General features: G+C 37.5%; 1 pseudogene; it reads left to right on the top strand.

Annotated features, from left to right (window-relative positions):
- The first annotated feature begins 1570 nt into the window (after window positions 1-1570).
- On the top strand, window positions 1571-2105 carry LOC109438377 (PEST proteolytic signal-containing nuclear protein pseudogene; annotated as a pseudogene).
- The last annotated feature ends 21047 nt before the right edge of the window (window positions 2106-23152 follow it).

Genomic DNA, 23152 nt, shown 5'->3' with positions numbered 1-23152 from the left:
TCTTGTCCTATCTGATCTTAATGAGAGGGAGGGGTCTCGAGATCCACCTGGAAGACCACATTGGCCTCCTTGGTCGGGGTGTACTAGAAGCCCTGCTGTGCCATCATTTATATCCCGATGGCCCCTAGGTAAGGAGAGAGAGATTTTGGTTAATAGACTAAAAGTGCTGGCCCAAAAAAACAGGACTCACAGGGTAAAAGTCCATTTAGCTTCATTTCACGTGGCATTGTTTACGCAAGAGTTGGGTCCAGAATGACCTGGAGAGAATGCTGGGCTACAAATGATTACAATCAACTAACTTAAGTCACAGGCTTCTGAGTAGTTACCTGAAGCAGGGGTTGAAAGATACTCCATGATCTAGGCTAGGAGCAATCCCCAATTTAAGACCAAGAAACTGATTTTAAAAATGATTAAGACCAGGGATCAGAGAGCTAAGAAACTAGGAAAAAGGAGACTTAAAATTCCTATAGTGAGGGGACTCTCCCATATCATTTTAAGGGGGCTCTTCCATATCATTGCCATTCTAGATGCATGGAGAGAAATTGATTCATTATACACAGTGGATGCTTTCAGATATTAGGCTTAATTCCCCCAGATTCCCTCTTGAGAAAGTTGCAAGGTATCATGATTTAACAGATGGAAATTGAGGCTCAGGGAAGTTGTTCAAGATCACACAGCTGAGAATGATGGTACTATAGAAGACGACCTTTCTTTTCTGATTCCAAATTTACAATCTTTCAAGATTGCTTGGATAGCTTGCACTATTAAAAACAATTGCTTGCAATTCTGAACTTGGTTATTAAAAAGAAAAAAAGAGTGGAATGTTAGGGTTAAATTTTTTAGTGACATTAAAAATTATAACTGACTTATAGAGTTAGTTTGATAGGAAGCTCTACAAAGACAAGAATTTGTTATTTTTCTCTAATACTATCTCTCTTGGAATTATATTTTGAGTTAGGCAAAGAGTTTCACCAAGGAAGACACTACTCAAAGTGATAGGAACACCTTGTTTTTAACTCAAACCATTACCACCCATCTGATCACTCACCAGACTTGACCTCACATGACTTGTAAAGTCAAATATCTCCTCAAATGCCTGAGACTTTTGTCATGGAAATCAAAGACTGAGCCTCTAGCTCTAGGATTATTTCAAAAGAAGGGCTGGTAACTTTTATGATCAGCTCTCAAATGTTTGGCAAAATTGAGTGCTTTTAAAGGGATGGTAATCATTTGTATGAGTTTTTCTATGAACTTTTTTCATACAGTAGACTCTCAGTTTAGGTTCTGAAACCTTGGGCAAGTTGCTCAATTTGTCTGTTCTTTAGTTTCATGTGAAAAGTGGAGTAATAGTATTTACCACATAGAATGGTGGTAAGGTTACCCTGAGATTAAGCATGCACAGCACTTACCACAGTCCCCAGCCCATAGGAAATGCTATTTATTATGCTAGCTATTATTATGTTAATTGTTACTATCACTTTTATTTGTATTATAATTGATTGATTAAAGTGGATAGTTGGGGTCCTTGATGGGGTTGCAGGGAAGCCCCGCAGGGTGGGGAGTAGGGGTAATGGCTGATGGGGAAGCTGAAGGGAAGAATCCTGAGAAGCTGCAGCCAGCTGAAGTCACCCAAGTACTTGAAGAAGCAACAGAAAAATCTGTGAAAATTAAGATTGTTTCTTCCAGTAATGAAGGCGAAAGTTCCAGTTGCACCCCTGAGAAGTGATCAGCTGAAAAAGAAGCTGCAGACCTCCCAACAAAGCCTACAAAGGTCTCCAAGTTTGGAGTTGCCATAGGTAGTCAAATGGCAAAGAAAGCCCCAGCCATATCCATCAAACTTGGATTAAGTAAGCCTGAAGAAACTGCCCCAACTCTCCCCAGAAACCCTTTTGGTAGCAGCATATTTTAATGAAGACAAAGATTGCAAACCAGAGGAAATGCCTCCAGAACAAAGAGGAGAATGAAAAATATAGGAAGGGATACACCATCATTAGCAGGACTAAGCTCCCTCACCAAAGGTAAACATGGGTTTTTCTTATAACCAGAAGCTATGGAAGCGAAATATAAAATCTTATCTTGGAAATGTCCATGACTATGACAATTAAATTATGTATTTTGAAATTGGGGTGTGGAGTGGGTATAAAGTTCAAGAGAACAGTTTCCTTCCTAAAGAATGGTATAGACTATCTTTGGAGCTGCCCCCTCCTCTTCCTTTTTAAAGACTGAGTGGTACACTAAAAAATGAGAGTTTGAAATTAGAGGTAATTCATGTTTTATATATAGATTTCAAGACATTTGCTAATTTTGTAGTTTCATTTGATTAGTTTCCAAAGGTGACAGATAGTTAAAAAATCAGAAATTATACCTTTTTAAGAATTGCATATTTTTTAATACACAACTATCAGCACATAAGTTATTGTCTGTTTAAACTGCAAGCAATTACTTTCTAATTTAACTCCCTTATTAACCTAAACTTTCTGGCTCCTAGGAACAGCCTTATATAGAAGGGAGTATCTGTTAAAAGTGAACTGGCATCTTAAGATTCTTAACCAGACTATGGGTGGAGCTGGGCTCCTTGTTAATTCTCTAGTCTTGACTTCCTGTTGAACTCTACGGTGACTTCCGGTGGGGGGTGGGGGGTGGGGAGTGGGGAGAGGGTTGCCTATAAAGGGGAAAGCCAGGTTGGGCTTGCCCCTCTTTTTTTTTTTTATGTGGGTGGCTGGTGGGCAAGACTGGCTGGTGAGTGTGTACATACTTCTTGGTTCTGTTTCTTTTTCTTTTTCTGAATAAACTGTTTTCTTTTGGTGGATTATCTGGAGAATTATTTGGCCAGTGGACATATCGTATTGGGAGGATAATGTTACTGGACTATTGACTAAAAATGAATTGGATAAAATTAAAATATTGTTTTTTTTTCGTAATGGGCATTTGTTTTGTTTCCAGTCTTAAATTTAGATATTACATTGCTACCAGTGTATACAGATGCTTAGCTCTTTAAAAAACATTTAAAATTTTGATGTAAACTATTGAATATTGGTAATAGCCCACTTCACCTTAACAGATCTTGTCTACCTTCATTAATCTTCAAAGAACAATCATTTGCTACCAGAGTAAATCAGAATTTTGAATGTAATTCTCTTGTTTTTTGTTATTAGCTAGTTCCTGTAAGCATTTCCACTAGATCTTGAAGGAAGTCATAGGAAACCGCTTCTTTTAAAATACAAACCACCACCAAATATTTTAAATGTATATAATCCTTAAATATTTTGGCTGCTACAGTTTTTTTTTTAAATTAAATTTATTGGGGTGACAATTGTTAGTAAAATTACATAGATTTCAGGTGTACAATTCTGTATTACATCATCTATAAATCCCATTGTGTGTTCATCACCCAGAGTCAGTTCTCCTTCCATCACCATATATTCGATCCCCCTTACCCTCATCTCCCACCCCCCAACCCCCGCCCACGTTACCCTCTGGCAACCACTCAACTATTGTCTGTGTCTATGAGTTTCTGTTTCTCATTTGTTTGTCTTCTTCTTTTGTTGTTTTTGGTTTATATACCACATATCAGTGAAATCACATGGTTCTCTGCTTTTTCTGTCTGACTTGTTTCGCTCAGCATTACTCTCTCAAGATCCATCCATGTTGTCACAAATGTTCCTATATCATCTTTTCTTACTGCCGAATAGTATTCCATTGTGTATATATAACACAACTTCTTTATCCATTCATCTATCGAAGGACATTTTGGTTGTTTCCATGTCTTGGCCACCGTAAACAAAGCTGCAATGAACATTGGAGCACACGTGTCTTTATCTCTAAATGTTTTCAGATTTTTTGGGTAGATACCTAGGAGAGGGATTGCTGGGTCATATGGCAAGTCTATTCGTAATTCTTTGAGGAACCTCCACACTGCCTTCCATAACGGATGCACCAGTCTGCTTTCCCACCAACAGTGTATGAGGGTTGCTTTTTCTCCACAGCCTCTCCAACATTTTTTTTTTTTTTTTATTAAATTTATTGGGGTGACAATTGTTAGTAAAATTACATAGATTTCAGGTGTACAATTCTGTATTACATCATCTATATATCCCATTGTGTGTTCATCACCCAGAGTCAGTTCTCCTTCCATCACCATATATTCGATCCCCCTTACCCTCATCTCCCACCCCCCCACCCCCCGCCCCCGTTACCCTCTGGCAACCACTAAACTATTGTCTGTGTCTATGAGTTTCTGTTTCTCATTTGTTTGTCTTGTTCTTTTGTTGTTTTTGGTTTATATACCACATATCAGTGAAATCACATGGTTCTCTGCTTTTTCTGTCTGACTTGTTTTGCTCAGCATTACTCTCTCAAGATCCATCCATGTTGTCACAAATGTTCCTATATCATCTTTTCTTACTGCCGAATAGTATTCCATTGTGTATATATACCACAACTTCTTTATCCATTCATCTATCGAAGGACATTTTGGTTGTTTCCATGTCTTGGCCACCGTAAACAAAGCGGCAATGAACATTGGAGCACACGTGTCTTTATCTCTAAATGTTTTCAGATTTTTTGGGTAGATACCCAGGAGAGGGATTGCTGGGTCATATGGCAATTCTATTCGTAATTTTTTTTTAGGAACCTCCACACTGCCTTCCATAACGGCTACACCACTCTGCATTCCCACCAACAATGTATGAGGGTTCCTTTTTCTCCACAGCCTCTCCAACATTTGTTATTATTTGTCTTGTTGATGATAGCCATTCTGACTGTGGTGAGGTGATATCTCATTGTGGTTTTGATTTGCATTTCTCTGATGATTAGTGATGTTGAGCATTTTTTCATATGTCTATTTGCCATTTGTATGTCCTCTGGATAAATGTCTCTTCAAGTCCTCTGCCCATTTTTCAATTGGGTTGTTTGTTTTTTTGTTGTTGAGTTGCATGAGTTCCTTGTATATTCTGGATACTAGCCCCTTATCGGAGGCACTGTTTGCAAAAATCTTCTCCCATTCAGTTGGTGGCCTCTTTATTTTGTCAATGGTTTCTTTTGCTGTGCAGAAGCTTTTAAGTTTCATATAGTCCCATTCGTTTATTTTAGCTTTTACTTCCATTGCCTTTGGAGTCAAGTTCATAAAATGCTCTTTGAACCCAAGGTCCATAAGTTTAGTACCTATGTTTTCTTCAATGCAGTTTATTGTGTCAGGTCTTATGCTTAAATCTTTGATCCATTTTGAATTAACTATGGTACATGGTGACAAATAGCAGTCCAGTTTCATTCTTTTGCACGTGGCTATCCAATTCTCCCAGCACCATTTATTGAAGAGGCTGTCTTTGCTCCATTGTATGTTTTTAGCTTCTTTGTCAAAAATTATCTGTCCATATTTATCTAGTTTTATTTCTGGGTTCTCAATTCGATTCCATTGGTCTATGTGTCTGTTTTTCTGCCAATACCATGCTGTTTTGATGATTGTAGCCCTGTAGTACAAGCCAAAGTCAGGAAGTTTGACACCTCCATTATTGTTCTTTTTCCTTAAGATTGCTTTGGCTATTCGCGGTCTTTTGTGGTTCCAAACAAATCTGATGATTTTTTGTTCTATTTCTTTAAAATATGCCATTGGGATTTTGATGGGGATTGCATTGAATCTGTATATTGCTTTGGGTAATATGGCCATTTTAACTATGTTGATTCTTCCAATCCATGAGCACGGAATGTCTTTCCATTTCTTTGTGTCTTCTTCAATTTCTTTCAAAAATGTCTTATAGTTTTCAGCATATAGGTCTTTCACATCCTTGGTTAAGTTTATTCCTAGGTATTTTATTCTTTTTGCTGCAATTGCAAAAGGAATTGTTTTTTGTATTTCTTTTTCTGAGATTTCATTGTTAGTATATAGGAAGGCAATGGACTTTTGTGCGTTGATTTTGTAGCCGGCAACTTTACTGTATTCGTTGATTGTTTCTAATAGCTTTTTGGTGGAGTCTTTAGGGTTTTCTATATATAGCATCATGTCATCTGCAAAGAGTGATAATTTAACTTCTTCATTCCCAATTTGGATGCATTTATTTCTTTCTCTTGCCTGATTGCTCTGGCAAGGACTTCCAACACGATGTTGAAAAGCAGAGGTGATAGGGGACATCCCTGTCGTGTTCCTGAACGTAGAGCAAAGGGCTTCAGTTTTTCTCCATTAATTATGAGATTAGCAGAGGGTTTGTCATATATGGCCTTTATTATGTTAAGGTATTTTCCTTCTATACCCATTTTATTAAGTGTTTTAATCATAAATGGATGTTGTATCTTGTCAAATGCTTTTTCGGCATCAATTGATATAATCATATGATTTTTGTCCTTTATTTTGTTTATGTGATGTATCACATTGATGGATTTGCGTATGTTGAACCATCCTTGTGCTCCGGGGATGAACCCCACTTGGTCGTGATGAATAATCTTTTTAATGCATTGTTGTATTCGATTTGCTAGAATTTTATTTAGGATTTTTGCATCGGTATTCATCAGAGATATTGGTCTGTAGTTTTCCTTTTTTGTGCTGTCCTTACCAGGTTTTGGTATCAGTGTAATGTTGGCCTCATAAAATGAGTTAGGGAGTACTGTCTCTTCTTCAATTTTTTGGAAGAGTTTGTGCAGAATTGGTATTAGATCCTCTTTGAAGGTTTGGTAGAATTCACTAGTGAAGCCATATGGTCCCGGACTTTTGCTTTTGGGAAGGTTTTGGATGACTGATTCCATTTCGTTACTGGTGATCGGTCTGTTTAGATTTTCCAGTTCTTCATGGTTCAGCCTTGGAAGGCTATATGTTTCTAAGAACTTGTCCATTTCTTCTAAGTTGTTGAATTTGGTGGCATATAGTCCTTCATAGTATTCTTGGATGATCCTTTGTATTTCTGTGGTGTCCGTGATAACTTCCCCTTTTACGTTTCTGATTTTGTTAATTAGTGTCTTCTCTCTTTTTATCTTAGTAAGTCTAGCCAAGGGTTTGTCAATTTTGTTAATCTTTTCAAAGAACCAGCTCTTTGTCACATTAATTTTTTCTATTGTCTTTTTGTTCTCTATTTCATTTAGTTCTGCTCTAATTTTTGTTATTTCCTTTCTTCTGCTGACCTTGGGTTTTACTTGTTCTTCTTTTTCTAGTTCTTTAAGGTGTAACATGAGGTTATTTATTTGGGAGTTTTCTTGTTTCTTGAGATAGGCCTGTAATGAGATAAATTTCCCTCTTAAAACTGCTTTCGCTGCATCCCAAAAATTTTGGTAGCATGTATTTTCATTGTCATTTGTTTCTATGTATCTTTTGATCTCTCCTCTAATTTCTTCTTTGACCCAGTCCTTCTTTAAAAGTATGTTGTTTAGTCTCCATGTATTTGTGTTTTTTCCCGCTTTCTTTTTACAGTTGATATCCAATTCAAAGCCTTGTGATCAGAGAATATGCATGGTATGATTTCAATCTTCTTAAATTTGTTGAGACTGATTTTATGTCCCAATATATGGTCTATCCTTGAGAATGTTCCATGTACACTAGAAAAGAATGTATAGTCTGATGTTTTAGGATGAAGTGCTCTATAAATGTCAATTATGTCCATTTCATCTAATGTGTCATTTAGGGCTATTATTTCGTTATTTATTTTCTGTTTGGATGATCTATCCATAGCTGTCAATGATGTATTTAAGTCCCCTAGTATAATTGTGTTTTGGTCAATTTCTTCCTTTAGTTCTGTTAGTAGTTGCTTGGTATATTTCGGTGCTCCCTGATTGGGGGCATAAATATTGATGACTGTTATGTCTTCTTGTTGTACAGTCCCCTTCACCATTATGAAATGTCCATCTTTGTCTCTTGTTATCTTTTTCACCTTGAAGTCTGTTTCATCTGATATCATTATGGCTACACCTGATTTTCTCTGGGTACCATTTGCTTGGAGTGTCAATTTCCACCCTTTCACTTTGAGTCTATGCTTGTCCTTGTAGCTGAGATGTGCCTCTTGGAGACAGCATATGGTTTGGTTTAGTTTTTTGATCCAATCTGCTACTCTGTGCCTTTTTATTGGTGAGCTCAGTCCATTTACATTTAGGGTGATTATTGATATGTAAGGATTTCCTGTCATTCTATCCTTAGTTTTCTGGTAAGGTTGTGTCTCCATTGTTTCTTTGCCTTTTTGTTGTTGTCTATTATTTCTGTGTGGTGGTATTCTATGATGTTTCCCTCTGTTTCTTCTTTTATTTCAGTATATATTTCAATTCTGGATTTATTTTGAGTGGTTACCCTTAAGTTTATGTACAAGAAAGTTTGATATTTAGAGTATTCCATTTTCTTCAGCACGCTTACTTTCTCCATTCCCATATTCCGGTTCAGGCCTTTACTCTCCCCCTTTTTGAGTTGTGGTTGCCACAAATTGTCCCTGTTGATGGTGGTCGAATAGCCTCCTTTAGTATTTCTTGTAGTGCAGTTCGTGTATTAGAAAATTCCCTCAGCTTCTGTATGTCTGGAAAGGTCTTTATTCCTCCTTCATATCTAAAGGATATCTTTGCTGGATATATTATTCTTGGCTCATAATTTCTCTCTTTCAATAGTTTGAATATTTGGTTCCACTCCCTCCTGGCTTGTAGAGTTTTTGCTGAAAAATCTGATGATAATCTAATGTGCTTTCCTTTGTAAGTTACCGTCTTCTTTTCCCTGGCTGCCTTGAGGATTCTTTCTTTGTCGTTGATTTTAGACAGCTTCAATACAATGTGCCTTGGAGAAGGTCTGTTGGGATTGAGGTAACTAGGTGTTCTATTTGCTTCTTGGATTCGAGGGTCCAGTTCTGTCCACAAATTTGGGAAGTTCTCATCGACAATTTGTTTGAATATATTCTCTGTTCCCTTCTCTCTTTCTTCTCCTTCTGGTATGCCCATTATTCTTATATTGCTCTTTCTGATGGAGTCAGAAAGTTCTTGTAGAGTTCTTTCATTTCTTTTAAGTCTCAAGTCTCGTTCTTCTTCTATCTGTGTCATTTCCAGGTTTCTATCTTCGATGTCACTGATTCTTTGCTCCATCTGGTCAACTCTACTACCTAAGCTGATTATTTCATTCTTAATTTCTTTTAATGAGTTCTTAATCTCCAGAATTTCTCTTTGGTTCTTTTTTAAGATTTCAATCTCTTTCGTAAAATGCTCATGCTGTTCTTTGATTGAGTTTCTGAGTTCCTTTAACTGCCTATCTGTGTTTTCTTGTATCTCGTTGAGTTTTTTCAGAACTGCAATCTTGAATTCTCTGTCATTTAAGTCACATATTTCTGTATCTTTAAGTGCCTTCTCTGGAGATTTTTCACTTTCTTTCTGAGCTATCTTGTTGCCTTGGTTATTCATGGCGATTACTGGTTTACTATTTCTCTTCCTAGACATCTACAGGAGTGAGTTCTGCAACAGGTTGATAGAAAGCGGTCTTTCTTTTGTTTGCCAGTACTTGTTGGTAGAATGTTTTATTATTTCTCCAACTGCAACTTATTTTTCTTCTCCCACATGGTAGTGCTATGTTTTCTCTGTACTATTCCAACTTCTCACACAATGGGGGAATTCCCTGGGAGACGGGCTTCTCCTCTGTTAATAGTTCATCTAGGTCACAGGGCGCAGTGTCCCGGTGGGTATGCGGAGAGCTTTTGATGTTCCAAAGCTCTTCCAGCTCCTGATTCAGAGCCCGTATATTTCAGCTGTTGTGTTTACTCCTGCAGGGATCCGCCCAGATAGGTGGGGTCAGGGGCGGGGTGAGTTGTGAGAGGTAGCCCAGAGCAATGGCGGCGACCACCACCACAGCCTGTTCTGCTTCCACAGTTCTCTCCCCTTTGCTGGAACTAGTTGGGCTGTGAATTTGTGTTTGCGGTCCACAGTTCTCAAAACAGCAGATTTTGTTGTTTTGATCTGACACTGCTACTGTTTCGCTTCTAGCACCGGGCGGGTGGGGGCGGGGCGAGCTCTGGGAGGGGAGGGAGGGGGCGGCTAGTCTCAGTGCCTAAGGCTCCGTTCTCTGCTCGGCAGTGCGGGGTTAAACCACCGTTTTCAGCCTTTTTCCCTCAGTCTTTTCTCCAAGGTCTCTGCCGTGAGCGTTGGGTTCAGCCGTGTTATATGCTGCTCCCTCAGCCCTGTGGACCCTAAGCAGAGCCCTAGCAGTCCGAGTTCTTCCCTCTCCCGCAGCTGCGGTAGTTCCCGGGAAGCAGCGAGCTCGGCGCACTGAGCTAGGTCTGCGTCCTGTGCCCACGCGGCTCCGTCTCCGCGCACTTCTCCCTTTCCTCCTCCCTCCACTCGCGCGAATCTCCCACCTGTAGGTGATTTCAGTCGGTAGTGGTCCTCTTCGTCTTGCCTGTCTGCTGTGCAGGGAGTCCTTTGTGGAGTTTTTGTTGTTCGATTCTTTGTAAATTCCAGGGGAGCTTTACAGAGGCTCTCCTCACGCCGCCATGTTTCCGGAAGTCCCCCCAGTTTTTTTTTTTTTTTTTTTTTAATGTAACAAACACCAAAAAGCAACATTGTACAAAGATGGAAAGTGGGAAAGTTGCACTTTCTATAACTTTGTCAAAATATTTAAATTACTTGTGCAATCCAGTTTGATTTGAACTTACTATAAGAATTCTTATTTAGTCCAATAATATGGTTTAACTGTATCCATATTAACCAATGGCATGCAAAAGCACATGTTCAATACTGAAAATAGAAGGAAATAAATTACATCTTTAAACATTTTATGGAGTCTTTGACCACGTGTACTTTGTTCTAGCTGTGTGTTGTGTAGGTTTTTTCCTTTGTACTTTTGTATTGTATTTGAAATCTTTTTGAATGTGACAGTTAAACACATCTTTAAAGGCAGTCATAGATTTAAAAAAAACATGTAGTATAATGATTTCCTTAAAAACTCCTACAATGTTATATTGCAGGGAACTTCAGACTATGTTAATGATAGTAACTATTCACTAAGCTATTTTAATATGTAATAACTCTAGAGCAGCAGCCTGCATGTATCCCTCACACTTTGTTCACTTGCATTTATTTATTTATTTAGATTTGGGGAATAATGTAAGTGAAAAATTTTTTGTTAAAAGTAGAGCATTATTTGTTTATGCATTATTACTGCCATGTTTCCCTGAAAATAACACTGGGTCTTATATTAATTTTTGCTCCAAAAGACACATTAAAGCTGATGGTCCAGCTAGCTCTTATTTTCAGGGAAACAAGATACATGAATTTAACTTGCTTTAATGTGGCAAACTTTCCATTTTTATCCATTTTACTGTTTATGGTAACATAACATCCCTCACCTGCATATTCTTTTCTTGACTGAAATGAAATATTAATCTAAGGTTAAGTAAGATGGGAGAGAAACAACTGAGATGAATGTCTTTACTAAAATACCAATAAATTTGTCAAACTGAATAGTGTTCTCATTTTCTATCCCAAAAATTAAAAACAAAGTGGATAGTTGGTGTTTTATTTTTCATGCCTACCATGGTGGTATTAAGTCCGGTATTACGAGGTTGATAAATGTTTCCTTCTGAACTTTTCGTTTTCCCCTCATCGAGACACCATTTCTCGTGGTTTTAAACATCCATTTATCCTTGCACTTCTCCCTTCTTCCTTACTTAGACCTCTCAAACAAAATAAAACCTCTTGCTCCTAAAATGGCTCTGTTACAAATCATTTACACTGAGGATCAGCAGATTATTTTTCCCTGTAAAAAGCCAGATAGTAAGTATTTTAGAATTTGCAGGCTATACAATCTCTTTATTTTATTTATTTATTATTATTATTTTTATTTTTTAGTAATACATTTTAAAAATTATAAAGTATCTATGCTTTTACTTAATACTATTCCTTTAATATATAAAATAATAATTTAATAGAAAATGATGTTTGTGAATAAAAATGTGTGTTTGTGGCATATTTGTCTCCAATAAAACAGTATGGCATTGTTATTGGCTATTTCCATAAAGCAAAATGGTAAATTTATTTATTTATTTATTTATTTATTTATTAGTTTCAGGTGCACAAGACAAATACTTAGACGTTTATCATTTTTATCCCTCACACTGTGTGAACCCCCCTCCCCCCATCCACTATCCCTCTGACATCGCACAGAGCCATTACATTTCCACTGTCTCTATTCCTAATGCTGTACTCCGCTTCTTGTGGGTATATACATATACATATATATACATACATACATATATATATATATGTATGTATGTATATATATGAACTTGTAGTTGGCATTCATTATTGTTCAGCTTCAGCTTCAGGTGTATAGTGCAGTGATCAGGTATCTACATCATCCCTGATGTGGTCTCCCTAATGAGACAAATGTCCATCGGATACCCTACAAAATCTTTACAACATTATTGATTAGATTCCCCAAATTAATTTTCAAAACCCCATGGCCATCTTGTGGTTACTGACTGTTTTCTAATCCCCTCCCCCTCCCCCTTACCCCACACCCTCTCCCATCTAGCAACCCTCAGTTTTTCCTCTATGTCTCCAAAACTGTTTCTGATTAGTTCATTCACTTATTCTTTCTTTAGATTCCACATAAGTGAGGCATGGTATTTGTCTTTCTCTGTCTGACTTATTTCACTTAACATAATGTTCTCTAGATACATCCATGTTGTTGGAAATGGTAAGATTTCTTTCTTCCTTTTGGGTGCATAATACTCCATTGTATAAAAGCACCACAGTTTCTTAATCCAGTCATCTACCGATGGGCATTTTGGTTGTTTCCATGCCTTGGTTATTGTGTATAGCACTGCAATAAACATAGGAAGGCATAAAGTTTTTTGAATTAGAGTTTTGGATTTCTCCGGATAGATACTGAGGAGTGGAATTGCTGGATCATAAGGTAGTTCCATTTTCAGATTTTTGAGACACCTCTATATTGTTTTCCATAGTGGCTGCACCAATCTGCATTCCCACCATTAGTGCATAAGCGTTCCATTTTCTCCACATCCGTGCCAGCACTTGTTGTTTGTTCATTTATTGATGACAGCCATTTTGACTGGAGTGAGGTGGTATCTCATTGTGGTTTTTATTTGCATTTCTCTGATGGTTAGTGAGGTTGAGCATTTCTTCATATGTCTGTTTGCCACCTGGATATCCTTTTTAGAAAAATGTCTCTTCATGTCCTCTGCCCATTTTTTAATAGGGTTGTTTGTCTTTTTGGAGTTTTTCTGTGACAAACGTCCTTGGTAGTTTGATAGGAATTGCGTTGAATATATATATTCCCTTAGGCAGTATGGACATTTTAACTATATTAATTCTTCCTATCCATGAACATGGTATGTGTTTCGATCTATTTGTATCTTCTTTCATTTCTTTCTTCAGTGTTTATTATTTTCTGAGTACAGATCTTTTACTTCTTTGGTTAAATTTATTCCCAGGTATTTTATAGTCTTTGGAGCAATTGTAAATGGAATTGCTTTTTTAACTTCTCCTTCTGATGTTTTATTATTAGTATATACAAATGCAACTGATTTCTGAATATTAATTTTGTATCCTGCTACTTTACTAAATTCATTTATCAGCTCTAATAGTTTCTTGGTGGAGTCATTAGGATTCTCTATATATAGTATCATATCATCTGCATATAATGACAATTTTACTTCCTCCTTACCGATTTGGATGCCTTTTATTTCTTTTTCTTGTCTGATTTCTGTGGCTAGAACTTCCAGCACTATGTTGAATAGGAGTGGAGAAAGTGGGCAACCTTGCCTTGTTCCTGATTTTAAGGGGAATGGTTTTAGCTTTTCCCCATTGAGTATGATGTTAGCTGTGGGTTTATCATATATGGCCTTTATTATGTTGAGATATGATCCCTCTATTCCCACTTTCTTAAGGGTTTTTATCATAAATGGCTTCTGGATTTCATCAAGTGCTTTTTCTGCATCTATTGATATGATCATGTGAGTTTTACTTTTCATTTTGATAATGTGGTGTATCACAGTAATTGATTTGCGGATGTTGAACCACCCTTGCATACCAGGGATGAATCCCACTTGATCATGGTGTATGATCTTTTTAATGTATTGCTGAATTCTGTTCGCTAATATTTTGTTGAGGATTTTTGCATCTATGTTCATTAGCGATATCGGCCTGTAGTTTTCTCTTTTTGTAGTGTCTTCATCTGATTTTGGAATCAGGGTGATAGTGGATTCATAAAAAGTGTTTGGAAGATTTCCCTCCTTTTGGATTTTTTGGGAAGAGCTTGAGAGAATACATGATAAATCTTTTTTCAACGTTTTGTAAAATTCACCTGTAAAGCCATCTGGTCCAGGGCTTTTGCTTGTTGGGAGATTGTTGACTACTGATTCAATTTCCCTGGTGGTAATCAGTCTATTCAGGTTTTCTGTTTCTTCTTGAGTTAGCCTTGGAAGGTTGTATGCTTCTAGAAAATTGTCCATTTCTTCCAGATTGTCAAATTTGTTGAAATATAGTTGCTCATAGTAATTTCTTAAAATTTTTTGTATTTCTGCGGTGTCTGTTGTCACTTCTCCTCTTTCATTTCTGATTTTTATTAATTTAGGTTCTCTCTCTCCTTTTTTTAATGAGTCTGGCTAAAGGTTTGTCAATTTTGTTTATCTTCTCTAAGAACCAACTCTTGGATACATTGATCCTTTGTATTGTTTTACTGGTTTCTATTTCATTTATTTCCGCTCTGATCTTTATTGTCTCCTGCCTTGTACTCCCTTTGGGCTTATTTTGTTGTTCTTTTTCCAGATCCCTTAAGTGTGAAGATAAAATGTTGATTAGTGATGTTTCTTATTTCTTTAGGTAGGCCTGCAATGCTATGAATTTCTGTCTTAGGACTGCTTTCACGGCATCCCATAGATTTTGGGTCATCATGTTTTCATTTTTGTTTGTCTCAAGATATCTTTTGATTTCTTCCTTGATCTCCTGCTTGACCCATTCATTATTTAGTAACATGTTATTCAGCCTCCATGAATTGGTGTGCCTTCCAGTTTTTTTTCCTGTAGTTCATTTCTAATTTCATAGCACTGTGGTCAGAGAAGACAATTGGTATGATTTCAATTTTCTTAAATTTATTGAGACTTGTTTTGTGGCCTAACATATGGTCTATCTTGGAAATGTTCCTTGTGCGCTTGAGAAGAACGTGTATTCTGCAGCGTTGGGGTGAAATGCTCTGAAAATATCGATTAAATCCAACTGGTCCAATGTAGCATTTAAGGCTGTTGTTTCCATATTGATTTTCTGTCTGGAAGACCTGTCCCTTGTTGTCAGAGGTGTGTTGAAGTCCCCTACTATGATACCGTTACTGTTGATCTCTGTCTTTATGTCAGTCAATATCTGTTTTACATATTTAGGTGCTCCTATGTTGGGTGCATAGGTGTTTACTAGAGTTATGTCCTCTTGTCGGATCGATCCCTTTATTGTAATATAGTGCCCATCTTTTTCTTTTAATATGTTCTTCATTTTAAAGCCTATTTTGTCAGAAATAAGTATTGCAACTCCAGCTTTTTTCTCATTTCCATTTGCATGAAATGTGCTACTCCAACCCTTCACTTTCAACCTGTGTGTGTCTTTTGATCTGAGGTGAGTCTCTTGTATACAGCATATACAAGTGTCTTGCTTTCTTATCCACTCAGCCACCTTATGTCTCTTGATTGGAGCTTTTAATCCATTTACATTTAAAGTGATTATTGATAGGTACATAGTTATTACCATTTTTAAATTTGTACTCAGATTGTTTTCATCTTTCTTCTATTTACAGAAGTCCTTTTAGTATTTCTTGCAATGCTAGCTTGGTGGTAATAAATTCCTTTAGCTTATTCTTTTCTGGGAAGCACTTTATCTCTCCATCAATGTTAAATGATAGCCTTGCTGGATAAAGCAATCTAAGTTGTAGGCCTTTGTTTTTCATCACTTTGAGTATCTCCTGCCACTCCCTCCTGGCCTTCAATGTTTCTGTAGAAAAGTCATCTGATAGTCTTATGGGAGTTCCCTCTTATGTAACCCTCTGTCTTTCTCTTGCTGCTTTTAGGATTCTCTCTTTGTCTTTAACCTTTGAGATTTTAACTAGAATGTGTCTTTGTGTGGACCTGTTTGGGTTTATCCTGGTTGGAACTCTCTGCACTTCTTGGGCTTGTATGTTGGTTTCCTTCATCAGGTTAGGGAAGTTTTCTGACATTATTACTTCAAATATGTTCTCAGTCCCTTGCTCTGTCTCTTCGCCTTCTGGTATTCCTATGATGCGTATGTTGTTGCACTTGATGTTATCCCAGAGGTCTCTTAAACCATCTTCATTGTTTTTCATTCTTTTTTCTTTCTGTTGTTCTGTTTGGCTGGTCTCTGCTAACTTGTCTTCTAAATTGCTGATTCGATCTTCTGCTTCATCTAACCTGCTGTTAATTCCTTCAAGTGAGTTCTTTATTTCGGTAATTGCGTTATTTCCAACTTGTTGTTCATTATGATTTCTATATCCTTCTTTATATCATCTCTAATCTCCTTAAACATTCTTATCATCAGTGTTCTGAACTCTGTCTCTGATAGTTTGGTTACCTCTGTTTCATTTGGTTCCATTTCTGGAGGTTCCTTCTGTTCTTTTATTTGGGACATGTTTCTTTGTTTCCCCATTCTGGCTGACTCTCTGTGTTTGCTTCGATGTATTAGGTAGATCCCCTAGAGTTCTTAGTTCTTGCTGGGTTATCTTATGTAGTATGTGTCCCTTATATTTGACTTGCACTGCTTCGTTTTTCTCCTCTGCGTGTGCTCCAAAGGTGACTCTTGTGTTGTGTATATTGTCCTGTTAAAGAAGATCTTTAATTGCTTTTCACTTGTGAGTAGGTGGGGTTAATTCCTAGGCTGACTAGTTGTGAAACTACGCTCTGCCTACCACAGCGTGTTCTGCTGGGTGAGGGTTTACCACTTAAATGTGTTGTAGCCTCTATGGGCTCTTATGCCTGTAGAGAATTCTCTCTGGTTGTGTCACTTGTAGGTCAAACCCGGTATTACTCTGGTTTGGTCTGGAGTTGGGCTCTGGGTGTTTTGAATCTTGTACCTCTTAAGCTGGGCCCTGGTAGGGCAATTTCAGAACAAAGCAAATCACCAAGCACAACAACAACAAGAACAACAAAGAAAAAATCAAATACATTCACATGTAAAAACAACCGACAATCCACACTCAACACAGGCGAAGATATCAAAGATATAAAGACAAAAGAAAACAAAACAAAAAAAGCAGCGCCAGTCTTGGCTTAAGCCCACCAAGTAATCTCCAGGTTGTCCTCTCCTGTACCAAAGAGTCCTCTGTGTATTGTACAGGCAGAACTGGTCACCTGGTGCCCAGAATGACGTTGGGACTGCAGATTTATATGAGTGGGGCTAAGGGGTCTGGATGGTAGGTTCTACAAAGTCAGTGCAGTATCTGCCCTTGCCTGCACATATGCGCACTGAGAGTAGCATCATCAGCCCTGTGCCCAGTTCTCCTGAGTCTTAGGACACTTCTTCCTTGTGTGTGTGAGTGTGTGACGGGCGGGAGATTTCTGAGCTGCTGAAAGCCCAGAGCTGCGTCTGCTGCCTACTGCTGATCCCTGGGAGTGCCTCCGCAGTTGTAAATGCCCTGCCCTAGGCAGGCCAGAAGAGGTGGGGGCTGGGGCTGGATGGGTGTTCTCTCTCCCAGACCAGCTGTGTCACACTCTTCCCGCAGGCCAGAATAGGTGGTGGCTGGCGGTGGAGGAGTCTCTTCTCTACTAGCCCAGCAAAAATCACATTCTTCCCAGCCTCTTCCCTGGATCAGAGCTGCACACCTGTCTTCCTAGATCCTGAGCATTAAGGCTCCTCTGTAATCTGACACTACTCCTCAGTTCAGGGGCCAGTTTAATTCTCTGGGTGGGGGTAGGATTAGATGAGTGGGGGGAGGGGCCCAGGTATGGAGTTTATGTCCTTTGTCTGACCTAGGGCCCAGCTGGAGGTCTCAGCTGAGGTTATTGCTTCAAATGCTGGATATGCTGCCCCCTCGGCAGGAGAGATGTGCTGTGGGATGCAGGGAAAGAGCCTACCTCCTGGCTTTTGTGTTCTCTGTTCTCTCCTGGAATCCCCTGCATCTCTGCAGCTATAGATGCCGGCTGTGTTTCCACTGCCGCAGATATGGGCCACGTCCCCACAGCCACAGGTGCGGACCACATTTCCACAGCCACAGATGCGGGACGTGTCTCCACTCCGCTCCCTTCCCTCTTCCCCTGCTCACCCAATTTGCCCACCTTCAAGTAATCCTTGCACAAGTCTCTTAGCTGTTCTGCATGATGAGCAGAGAGTCCTTTGATCGGTTATAGATGTCCCGTTTGTGATAAGATATGGAGCAGAACTCAAAAAGTGCGCCCTGCTGCTGCCATTTCTATGATGTCACCCTATACAATCTCTTTTGCAACTGCTCAACTTGGCTGTGGTAGTGCAAAAAAAGCCACAGACAATTCCTAAATGAAAGAGTTTGGGTGTCCTTATAAAACTTTATTTATGAACATTGAAATTTGGATTTCGCATAATGTTCACATGTCACAAAATGTTATTATTCTTTTAATTTCTTTCAACGGTTTGGAAATGTAAAAATCACACATAGCTCCTGGCCTCTATAAAAACAGGCAATGGGCCCAAGTTTGCTGAACCCCCCAATTTACACTTAACATGACTTTCAATCACTGTGATTCTCTCAGGAATATTTGCATTGCATTTTTTTTTCAAGTTTTAGAAGAATACACAAAAAACACATATTTGAGGGGCACTTGCATGCATTGGGTACACACATAATGGCAGCTTATCCCTTAGGTTCTCTGTGGGAAGGCTGGCTGGCACAGTGCAACTCAGGTTTACTAACTCAAGGTATTCATTTATAGGAAAATGTCAAAGCATATAGGAAAAGGCCATAAAAAGAGCATCTGTCCTTATGTCATTGTTGGCTTCAATCAAATTTTGACACTAACCCCTTTGTGGTGTTCTGATTTGGGCCAAGTCACTTAAAGTCTTTGGAGTTTTAATTTTCCTAACCATAAAACTAGAAATAATAATGCCTACTCTGAAGAGTTATTATGAGAGAAAGTTATGTAGATGCTCTATGTGACAATATACTGGGGTGCCAAAAAAATGTATACAAGTGGACACTGGTCAACGTTGCTCAAGCAGGAGTTTGCCATAATCAGAAGTGTCTGGACACTGATGGTAACCACACTGAGCCACTCTTGTAATTGCAGAAGTCAAACGTGACTTGTATTTATCTTTTGTTTTTGGTATATTTTGAGTATTACAATTTTAATACAGTTTTCCTTTCTTAAAATGTGTATACATTTTTTTGGCACCCTCTGTATATCAAAAGGATGATGACTAGAACATGGTAGATATTCCAAAAATGTTTGAAGAGTATTTGTAGGCAATCAGCTCATGTATCCTTCATTCATTCATCAGTGGGGAGAGTAGGGGGTCAAATCTTGGCTGTTGTGAAATATGAGTAGGAAGCCTGAACATGGTGGTACTTGCATTTAAAAGAAGTATTCTGATTTTTTTCCAGGGTAGACATAGGGACTGATGATAAGACAGGACATTTTTGGTAAGGAAAAAAAACAACAACACATCACTTGACATAAGTGAAACCCTAGCTTGTAGAAGCAATAGCTGTCATCAAGTTTGGACTCAGCTAAAGATGACATTGGTTTCTGAAAAAAACAATTAATGTGTCAGGGCCATTTTTGAAATAGCATATTCAGGCAGTGTGAGTCATCAATGCGTGGTTCCCCCATGAATCAAAGCTCTTTGAAGGAGAATCAGAACTGTTTGAGAGGGTCTGTTTGCATAGTCAGAATCTAAATCACTGATTAGGGATATAGATAAGATTTTCAAAAAATATTAAAATTCCTATGTAAGTTCTATAAGCTCAGTAAATTATCATTGTTTCTAAAAATTATTTAAAATTACAAGAATATAGAATCATATTTATATGAACTTATAATAATACATCTTTTAAAAAGGTGGCTCTTACTTAGTAAGTTGTATAAATGTCTAAACACGATACTGTACACCTGAAAATAACATAATATTGTATGTCAACTGTAATTTAAAAATAATGTTTAAATGGTAAAAAATGAATAAAAATAAAAATCTCCTCCCAAACTAAATAAGTAAAAATCATTGATCTTGTGAATTCTTGTAATGCTACAAATCATATGGACATAATGTGTTAGCTTGAATTATAAGTCAACCTTAGATTAATATTAAATTAATTAATACATAAAGTTTGGATATGCAGGCAATTTTTATTTTTTATTTTTATTTATTTATTTTTTAAATTAAAGTTTATTGGGGTGACAATTGTTAGTAAAGTTACATAGATTTCAGGTGTATAATTCTGTAATACATTATCTATATCTCACATTGTGTGTTCATCACCCAGAGTCAGTTCTCTTTCCATCGCCATACATTAGACCCCGTTTTCCCTCTTCTAGAGCCCCCCTTACCTCTGGTAACCCCTAAAATACTGTCTATGAGTTTTTGTTCCTTCATTTGTTTGTCTTGTTCTTTTTTGTTTTCAGTTTTATATACCACATATCAGTGAAATCATATGGTTCTCAAATTTTTCTGTCTGACTTATTTCGCTTAGCATTATAATCTCAAGATCCATCCATGTTGTCACAAACGGTACTATTTCATCTTTTCCTATTGCCGAATAGTATTCCATTGTGTATATATATCACAACTTCTTTATCCATTCATCTATCAAAAGACATTTTGGTTGTTTCAATGTCCTGGACACTGTAAATAAAGTGCAATGAACATTAGATCACACATATCTTTACGGACAAATGTTTTCAGATTTTTTGGGTAGATACCCAGGAGAGGGATTGCTGGGTTATATGGCAATTCTATTCTTAATTTTTTAAGGAAGCTCCAAACTGCCTTCCACAGCTACTGCACCAGTCTGCATTCCCACCAACAGTGTATGAGGGTTTTTCTCCACAGCCTCTCCAACACTTGTTACTATTTGTCTTGTTCTGATAGCCACTCTGACTGTGGTGAAGTGATATATCATTGCATTTTTTATTGGCATTTCTCTGATGATTAGTGATGCTGAACACTTTTTCATATGTCTATTTGCCATATGTATCTTCTCTTTGGAGAAATGTCTCTTCAGGTCCTCTGCCTATTTTTTAACAGGATTATGTTTTTATTTTTTTTATTTTTTAGTTGTTATTGTTGTTGTTGAGTTGTATGAGTTCCTTATATAGTTTGGATATTAGCTCTTTATTGGAGTCATTGTTTGCAAAAATTTCTACCATTCGGTTTTTTGCTTGTTTATTTTGTTCATTGTTTCTTTTGCTGTGCAGAACCTTTTTAGTTTGATATAGTCCCATTCATTTATTTTGGCTTTTACTTCCCTTGCCTTTGGAGCCAAAAATTCACAAAATGCTCTTTGAACCCTTAGGTCTTTGATCCATTTTGAATTAATTTTGGTACATGGTGACAGACAGCAGTCCAGTTTCATTCTTTTGCACGTTGCTTTCCAATTCTCCCAGCACCATTTATTGAAGAGTCTGTCTTTTCTCCATTGTATGCTTTTGGTTCTTTGTCAAAAATTATCTTTCCATATTTGTGTGGGTTAACTTCTGGGTTTTCAATTCTATTCTATTGGTCTCTGTGTCTGTTTTTCTGCCAATACCATGCTGTTTTGATTATTGTTGCCCTGTAGTACAAGCTAAAGTCAGGGAATGTGATATCTCCAGCATTGTTCTTTTTTCTTAGGATTGCTTTGACTATTCGGGGTCTTTTGTAGTGCCATACAAATCTGATGATTCTTTGTTCTATTTCTTTAAAATATGTCATTGGGATTTTGATGGGGATTGCATTAAATCTGTACAATGCTTTGGGTAATACGGCCATTTTAACTATGTTGATTTTTCCAATCCATGAGCACGGAATGTCTTTCCATTTCTTTGTGTCTTCTTCAGTTTCTTTTAAAATTGTCTTACAGTTTTTAGCATATAGGTCTTTCACATCCTTGGTTAAGTTTATTCCTAGGTATTTTATTCTTTTTGTTGCAGTTGCAAAAGGAATTATTTTTTAAATTTGTTTTTCTGAGATTTCGTTGTTAGTATATAGGAATGCAATGGACTTTTGTACATTGATTTTGTAGCCAGCAACTTTACTGTATTCGTTGATTGTTTCTAATAGCTCTTTGGTAAAATCTTTAGGGTTTTCTATATATACAGCATCATGTCATCTGCAAAGAGTGACAATTTAACTTCTTCATTCCCTATTTTGAAGCCTTTTATTTCTTTGTCTTGTCTGATTGCTCTGGCAAGGTCTTCCAAGACTATGTTGAATAGCTGAGGTGATAGGGGAAAGCCCTGTCGTGTTTCTGAATGTAGAGCAAAGGGCTTCAGTTTTTCACCATTAGTTGTTATATTAGCGGAGGGTTTGTCATATATGGCCTTTATTATGTTAAGGCATTTTCCTCTATACCTATTTTATTAAGTGTTTTAATCATAAATGGATGTTGTATCATGTCAAACACTTTTTCTGCATCAATTGATATAATCATATGATTTTTGTCCTTTATTATGTTTATGTGATATATCACATTGATGGATTTGCCTATGTTGAACCATCTTTGCTCCTAAGGGATGAACCCCAGTTGGTCATGATGAATAATCTTTTTAATGCATTGTTGCATTCGATTTGCTAGAATTTTGTGTAGGATTTTTGCTTCTGTATTCATCAGAGATATTGGTCTGTAGTTTTCTGTTTTTGTGTTATCCTTACCAGATTTTGGTATGAGGGTAAGGTTGACCTCATAAAATGAGTTAGGGAGTACTGTCTCTCCTTCAATTGTTTGGAAGAATTTGAAGGTTTGGTAGAATTCACTAGTGAAGCCATCTGGTGCCGAACTTTTGCTTTTGGGAAGGTTTCGGATGACTGATTCCATTTCCTTACTGGTGATCAGTCTGTTTAAATTTTCCAATTCTTTGTGATTCAGCCTAGGAGGGCTATATATTTCTAAGAATGCATTCATTACTTCTAGGTTATTGAATTTTGTGACATATAGTTCTACATAGTATTCTTGGATAATTCTTTGTATTCCTGTGGCATCCGTGATAACTTCCTCTCTTTCATTTCTGATTTTGATTCTTAGTGCCTTTTCTGT

The sequence above is a fragment of the Rhinolophus sinicus genome, chromosome 9, assembly GCF_057876585.1.
Source record: "Rhinolophus sinicus isolate RSI-liver-muscle chromosome 9, RSI-T2T, whole genome shotgun sequence".
Lineage (NCBI taxonomy): Eukaryota > Metazoa > Chordata > Mammalia > Chiroptera > Rhinolophidae > Rhinolophus > Rhinolophus sinicus.
Note: the sequence above shows the minus strand (reverse complement) of the source record. Positions and strands in the feature narration are given on the sequence as shown.